The 7,207-nt window shown below is 36.0% G+C and overlaps 1 long non-coding RNA gene across 1 annotated transcript in view; it reads left to right on the top strand.

The window, feature by feature from the left end:
- LOC127864407 (uncharacterized) overlaps nt 1–5,715 on the top strand; it is an 18,666-nt gene extending 12,951 nt beyond the window's left edge. The window contains exons 2-3 of the long non-coding RNA XR_008041893.1: nt 1,160–1,311; nt 5,662–5,715. This is a non-coding gene — a long non-coding RNA (uncharacterized LOC127864407). The remainder of the gene's footprint in view (nt 1–1,159; nt 1,312–5,661) is intronic.
- Nucleotides 5,716–7,207: the final 1,492 nt, after the last annotated feature.

Here is a 7,207-nt window from a genome sequence, read left to right as displayed (position 1 = left end):
TCCTTTACTCTATTTATGGAGGATAGTTCACACTTGACGTTTGCTTGTTTGAGCCTGCATTTTTAACCTTCTCATCGTGACCTTTTCTCAGTTTTGTTTATGTTGTTTGTTAATTTATTGTCTGTCATCAACAATTTGCATATGAACATTATAGAGGCGCCACATGTCTTGCCCAATATCAATGGAACTTTGTATTAACAGTTCGTGTAGATTAAATATACACTCAATAGTGCCTTTTCAACGATTTTTAGTTGGTCGCGTTAGATTGGTCGAGTAAATTTACAGACCTTGTTTTGCTAAACAGTATATGCTTAGAAGCCTTAGCTATGCTAAGAACCGTAACTCACTATGCTAGGAACGATTACCGCTGCCAATCTGCACTGCAGACGATGAATACTAAGGAGCGGCTGCTCTACTAATCAGTGAGTGTATTTACCAGATTGTAAGACGACATTGGCCTGTCTAGTGTTTATCATTTAAATCTGTACATATTGGCTGCTTTCAGGGAAAACAGGGTTTAATGCATGTCAAATAAGATTAGCATGTACACACTGATTAGCCTGTGCTAACACTGATTAGCCTGTGTTAACACTGATTAGCCTGTGTTAACACTGATTAGCCTGTGTTAACACTGATTAGCCTGTGTACACTGATTAGCCTGTGCACACTGATTAGCCTATGTACACTGATTAGCCTGTTTACACTGATAAGCCTGTGTACACTGATTAGCCTGTGCACACTGATTAGCCTAAGCTAATGAAGGAGGACAACAGCAAACAACTTCAGCGCTTTGATTATAATTTTGTGGTCGGTTTGTTGACATTTGTAGTTTAAATCTGAGTTTTCATGTAATTTTCAGACCGGGAAATATATGTCTTTGACCCAATATCCTGTGACCTTAAAATACTTTTGGGAATGTCTGGTTTGTCCGATCTTCATTAAACTTTTTCAGAGTTTTTATGTCCCCCACTATAGTAGTGGGGGACATATTGTTTTTGCCCTGTCTGTTGGTCCGTTGGTCTGTTGGTCTGTTGGTCTGTCTGTTTGCGCCAACTTTAACATTTTGCAATAACTTTTGCTATATTGAAGATAGCAACTTCATATTTGGCATGCATGTGTATCTCATGAAGCTGCACATTTTGAGTGGTGGAAGGTCAAGGTCATCCTTCAAGGTCAGAGGTCAAATATATGTGGCCAAAATCGCTCATTTTATGAATACTTTTGCAATATTGAAGATAGCAACTTGATATTTGGCATGCATGTGTATCTCATGGAGCTGCACATTTTTAGTGGTGAAAGGTCAAGGTCAAGGTCATCCTTCACAAGGTCAAGGTCATCCTACAAGGTCAAACATCATATAGGGGGACATTGTGTTTCACAAACACATCTTGTTTTCTATTCATAAAGCCACTAAGTTAAAAACTAGTTCCAGCTTTTTAAATACGTGCCGGACAGAGGGACATGTTTCTTTCATGCCGATGGTGATACCTTGCAAATACTTTACACGTCACATTAAAAGCTCACCTGAGCACAACATTCCCATGGTGAACTATTTTGATGAAATTTTGTCGTCCTTTGTCCATCATCAACATTTGCATTTTGAACACCCAAGGACGGAATTTAGTGGAAAATCTTCATAAAATTCATTCAGAACATTTTGTCCTAATGATATGTCAGCCACGTTTCAAGTCTGGTCATGTGAGGTAAAAACTAGGTTACATGAAAGAACAATCTTGTGAACACTCTAGAGGACAACAAAATTGCCCAGTTTTTTTATGAAACTTTTTGTCAGAATGATATACCCAAAGCATTTTAAACTGGGTTGTGTATGGTTTAAACAAATAGTTTGTTAGATAAAATAAAAAAAAGCATGTGAACATTAAAAGACCACATTTATTGTCTAATGAAACTTAGTACCATAATCCAATTAAAATCTTAGCCAGATTGCAATCTTCCTGAAAGCTCAAGAAGAGTATCAGACATTCAGCCCAGCAACCATATTTTACAGACCAATACAATATAAATATGTCATCGCTTTAACATATTCTTTGTCTATCACAGCAAACATACTTTTAAGCTCTACTGCCAAAGGCAGAAGAGCTTATGGGATGGCATGGTGTCTGTCTGTCTGTCTGTGTGTGTGTGTGTGCGTGCGTGCGTTAGACTTTTATTGTTTATCCGATAAAGTCCACAGTTTTCATCCAATTCTTTTCAAACTTGTCCAATGTCTTTATATTAATGAGGACTGGAACCCTATTGATTTTTAGGTCACTGGGTCAAAGGTCAAGGTCACAGTGACTCGAAATAGTAAAATGGTTTCCGGATGATAACTCAATAATGCTTAGGCCTAGGATCATGAAACTTCATAGGTACATTGATCATGACTGGTTGATGACACCTTTTCATTTTCAGGTCACTAGGTCAAAGGTCAAGGTCACAGTGACTCGAAATAGTAAAATGGTTACTTTTTCTTGTTTATCAGATAAAGCCCACATATTTCATCCGATTCTTTTCAAATTTGTTCAGTGTCTTTTTATTAATGAGACTCGAACCCTATTGATTTTCAGTTCACTGGGTCAAAGGTCAAGGTCACAGTGACTTGAAATAGTAAAATGGTTTCTAGATGTTTACTCAAGAATGCAAAGCCTAGGATAATGAAACTTCGTAAGTGCATTGAACATGACTGGCTGATGACCCCTATAGATTTTCGGGTCACTAGGTCAAAGGTCAAGGTCACAGTGACTCAAAATAGTAAAATGGTTACTTTTTCTTGTTTATCAGATAAAGTCCACAGTTTTCATCTGATTCTTTTCAAACTTGTTCAGTGTCTTCATATTAATGAGGACTCGAACCCTATCAATTTACAGGTCACTGGGTCGAAGGTCAAGGTCACAGTGACTCGAAATAGTAAAATGGTTTCCGGATGATAACTCAAGAATGCTTAGGCCTAGGATCATGAAACTTCATAGTTACATTGATCATGACTGGCAGATGACTTCTATTAATTTTCAGGTCAAAGGTCAAGGTCACATAGACTCAAAACAGTAAAATGGTTTCCAGATGATAACTCAAGAATAATAAGGCCTAGAATAATTAACCTTTATAGGTACATTGATCATGACTGGGATATGAACCCTGTTGATTTTCAAGTCACTAGGTCAAAGGTCAAGGTCACAGTGACAAAAAACGTATTCACACAATGCTGCCACTACAACTGACAGCCCATATGCGGCATGTTTTACAAACAGCCCTTGTTTAAAAAGAGCAATATCAAAGCAATAAGTCCAGAATGACTTCCCCTTGAATATGAGAAAATTTTGAAATCCCGCTTGTTTACGTAATTAAGTCCACAGTTTTCATCCAATTATTTCAAAATTTGCACAGTATCTTTATATCAATGAGGACTTGAACCCTATTGAATATAAGCAGTATCGGAGAAATAAGTACACAATAATCTCCCCTTGAATTTGAGAAAATTCTCCTTGTTTGCGCGATTAAGTACACAGTTTCCATCTTATTCTTTCCAAATTTGCACAGTGTTTTAGCAGTAGAGCGATTCAGGCCCTCATGGGCCTCTTGCTTATTTTTTAAGTCCATATCCAGCAACATAAAATTATACAAATATTTTATAGTGTTTTAGCAGTAGAGCGATTCAGGCCTTCATGGGCCTCTTGTTTATTTAAGTCCATATCCAGCGACATAAAATTATACAAATATTTTATACAAATAAATACAAACTGACAATAATAATGCATGTCATTGGTAAAAAACAAATCATTCATTTGTACGAAGCACATTACTCACATGTTTAGTCCATTTTCATGAAAGTTGGTAATAACATTAAATTTTGTTCAAATGATATCAATAGAGTTCAAAACTGGTCATGTTGGATTTAAACTACAGTCAAACCTGAATTCAGCAGTCAGTCAAGGGAAATGATCAAAGTGACCGTTGTCCACAGGTGACTGTTGAATTCGGATCACAATTTTAAGAAGGTTGGTCAGTTGGTAGTATTACTACGTCGTTACCCCCACCCAGTTGTTTGCATACAGTGTAAAACAAATGCTCATTGCATTAACATATCATAATAATAGCATTAACTTACGCGTGTACATTGAATAATAGAGAATAATATCTTTTAGATTGATTTAATTTCATATTGTTAAATTAAACAATGACTTTATCAACGCTGGTATAATTGTTTACTCATGCATCTCATTCATTCAGTAAATAAAGCTTGTCACGTTCCGTTGTGGAGTGGAATATAGTGGCCATTGGCCGTTATGGTCAGTTGGTCGTTAAATTCAAGTGTAATATAGAGTGTTTTTCGTCGGGGGGATTCCAGACTGACCGTTGTCTGCAGGTGACCGGTAAATTCAGGTGGCCGTTAGGTCAGTTTCGACTGTAGATCACTAGGTAAAATTGAAGAAAAGGTTTGTTGACATACTTGTAGATAACATTTATTGCATATTTTTTTCATGACATTTGGTAAGAACATTTGTCCCAATCATATCTCAGACTAGATCGTAAATGATAAGTGGATGCTGTAGGGTGAAAAACTAAGAACACTGTATTATGTGAATTGACATGACGCCGCCTGTCAATCAAGTTCTTATCTAAGAACTGATCTACCAATCAGCCATCGATTAATCAGGCGCGTTAGTTAGCAACGAACTGTCCGCCATTTTCTAGACAAGCTATGTATAGGTTCACTTTTACTTAAGCGAGTTTCTTTTGTTATCCACTTAAAAAAAAGTAGATTAAAAATGGTTAAACGGTGTCGATGGGGACTATGTAACTCTGACAATCGATATCCTGAAAGATGAGTTGGTGACATTTAATTTATATCGTTTCCAAAGCCGACAAGAGATCTTGAGAAGTGTAAGAGATGTATAAATGCATGCGGTCGTCACCACGAACAACTAAACGTCAACACTGTCAAAGACAATTATAATATATTTTTATCGGATATACTAGCAGATTTAAATAGTTTATGTTATCGATCTGATTATCACATAATATTTCGCGTTTAAAAAAAATAGTTTTATCAGTTACTAGGTCATTAATATACAGAAGCGAGGTTCATCTGCATTACTTAAAGAGAAATAAAACCCAGCATGGAGCCTAATTTGTGCTGTGTTTAATTACTCTGATAGTAATGCACTTTATTGCCATTATACATGTTATTAGAAGTTGACACGTGATATATTATATTAATAACGGTATCTACACATGTGCAGACATGTGATGTCACCAATGAACGCTTTTAATCCACCTTTGAGATCGAAAAGTTCTCATTTATTATGTCCCCCACTATAGTAGTGGGGGACATATTGTTTTTGCCCGGTCTGTTGGTCTATCTGTTGGTCTGTCTGTTGGTCTGTCTGTTGGTCTGTCTGTTTGCGCCAACTTTAACATTTTGCAATAACTTTTGCTATATTGAAGATAGCAACTTCATATTTGGCATGCATGTGTATCTCATGAAGCTGCACATTTTGAGTGGTGAAAGGTCAAGGATATCCTTCAAGGTCAGAGGTCAAATATATGTGGCCAAAATCGCTCATTTTATAAATACTTTTGCAATATTGAAGATAGCAACTTGATATTTGGCTTGCATGTGTATCTCATGGAGCTGCACATTTTGAGTGGTGAAAGGTCAAGGTCATCCTTCAAGGTCAGAGGTCAAATATATGTGGCCCAAATCGCTTATTTTATGAATACTTTTGCAATATTGAAGATAGCAACTTGATATTTGGGATGCATGTGTATCACATGGAGCTGCACATTTGAGTGGTGAAATGTCAAGGTCATCCTTCACAAGGTCAAGGTCATCCTACAAGGTCAAACATCATATAGGGGGACATTGTGTTTCACAAACACATCTTGTTTTCAACGAGTTTCGTTTGATTTATTTGAAAAAAAAGCGGAAAAGAAATAAGGCAAAAACGGTGTGAATAGGTTTTATGTAACTCTGACATTCGGTATCCATAAGTTAGATTAATTAATTGTATACCATTTTAATCGCGGAAATGCGGTGTTGACAAGAGCAACAGGAAGCTTCAATGTGTAGAATTCACCAAGATCACCCTTATGGAGCATTTATTTATTAAAAAAAACTGGAAATGTTATGTTAGAAATAACAACGCATTATTAAGTATGAATTATATCACGTGTGCTTGTAGAATAATATAGAAGATTGGTACCAACTTTGCGTAACTTAACGAAATCCCTGTTATTAATCGAGTTTTGTGTGTGTCAGAAACAAGTGAAAACGATTATATGTTTCTATTTTAATAGAATCGAATCAATAAATGCCACATAATAAGATTTATTATTACTGATATAACCAATAAATGCCGATCTTGGGAGAAGTCGGTACCTGCGCCAGCGTCTGATACAGGTAGCTTTACTGAATTCCCCTTCATACAGCGCTACTTTATATATGACAATGACCAAACTTATTGTGCTGTCTTGCACTTTCAATTAAAGTGATTGATAAATGTCCCATAAGCAATGTTTAATATTATTAATATCACTTTTATACGTAATAATATGTGGGATTTTGGTACACTCGGTGTCAGAAAGCGTGTAAAACTTCACCAAAATCCCAGTTTAAAGCGCTATTTTGTTTCAAATACACAAGTGGAAATGTTTCGTAAATAACATGGGTAAATGCCGTTGAAGGAGTGTTAATTTATTGCTAATACCAATATCACACGTAATAAGAGGTTCGATTTCGGTTTGTGCGCAAGCGTTTGAGAGCGTTATTCATGTACCGAAAAACCCGTTATAATTAGCTGATGTTCTCTATATATATATTTTTTGCATTCGCAGAATAACTAAATGACACAAACCCTTATACAAGTGTCATATGGTGTCAAAAAGTCCATTAAAATAATCCGGAATATTGCGTTAATCTACATGCAGTATATAGGCAATGAAGCCACTTTGGTGTTAGCTTGTCTAGGTTTGCTACCAACTGAGCCACGTGATTAAGTGGGCGGAGCAATCATAGATAAGGCGTCATGTCAATTGGGAATAAGACATCAAACTGGGAATGGGCATTATTTTTATGATTTTCTCAAACAAAACTTTTCATTTCATGATCTGAATTTATGTTTGTACTATTTTATCTATACTTCAAGCTTAATAAGCAATTTTCTATGACTTTCATTAACAGTGAATTTTTTTTAATTTTTTGAAAAAA

The sequence above is a fragment of the Dreissena polymorpha genome, chromosome 1 (assembly GCF_020536995.1).
Source record: "Dreissena polymorpha isolate Duluth1 chromosome 1, UMN_Dpol_1.0, whole genome shotgun sequence".
Classification (NCBI taxonomy): domain Eukaryota; kingdom Metazoa; phylum Mollusca; class Bivalvia; order Myida; family Dreissenidae; genus Dreissena; species Dreissena polymorpha.
This window is presented reverse-complemented; position numbering and strand designations above follow the sequence as displayed.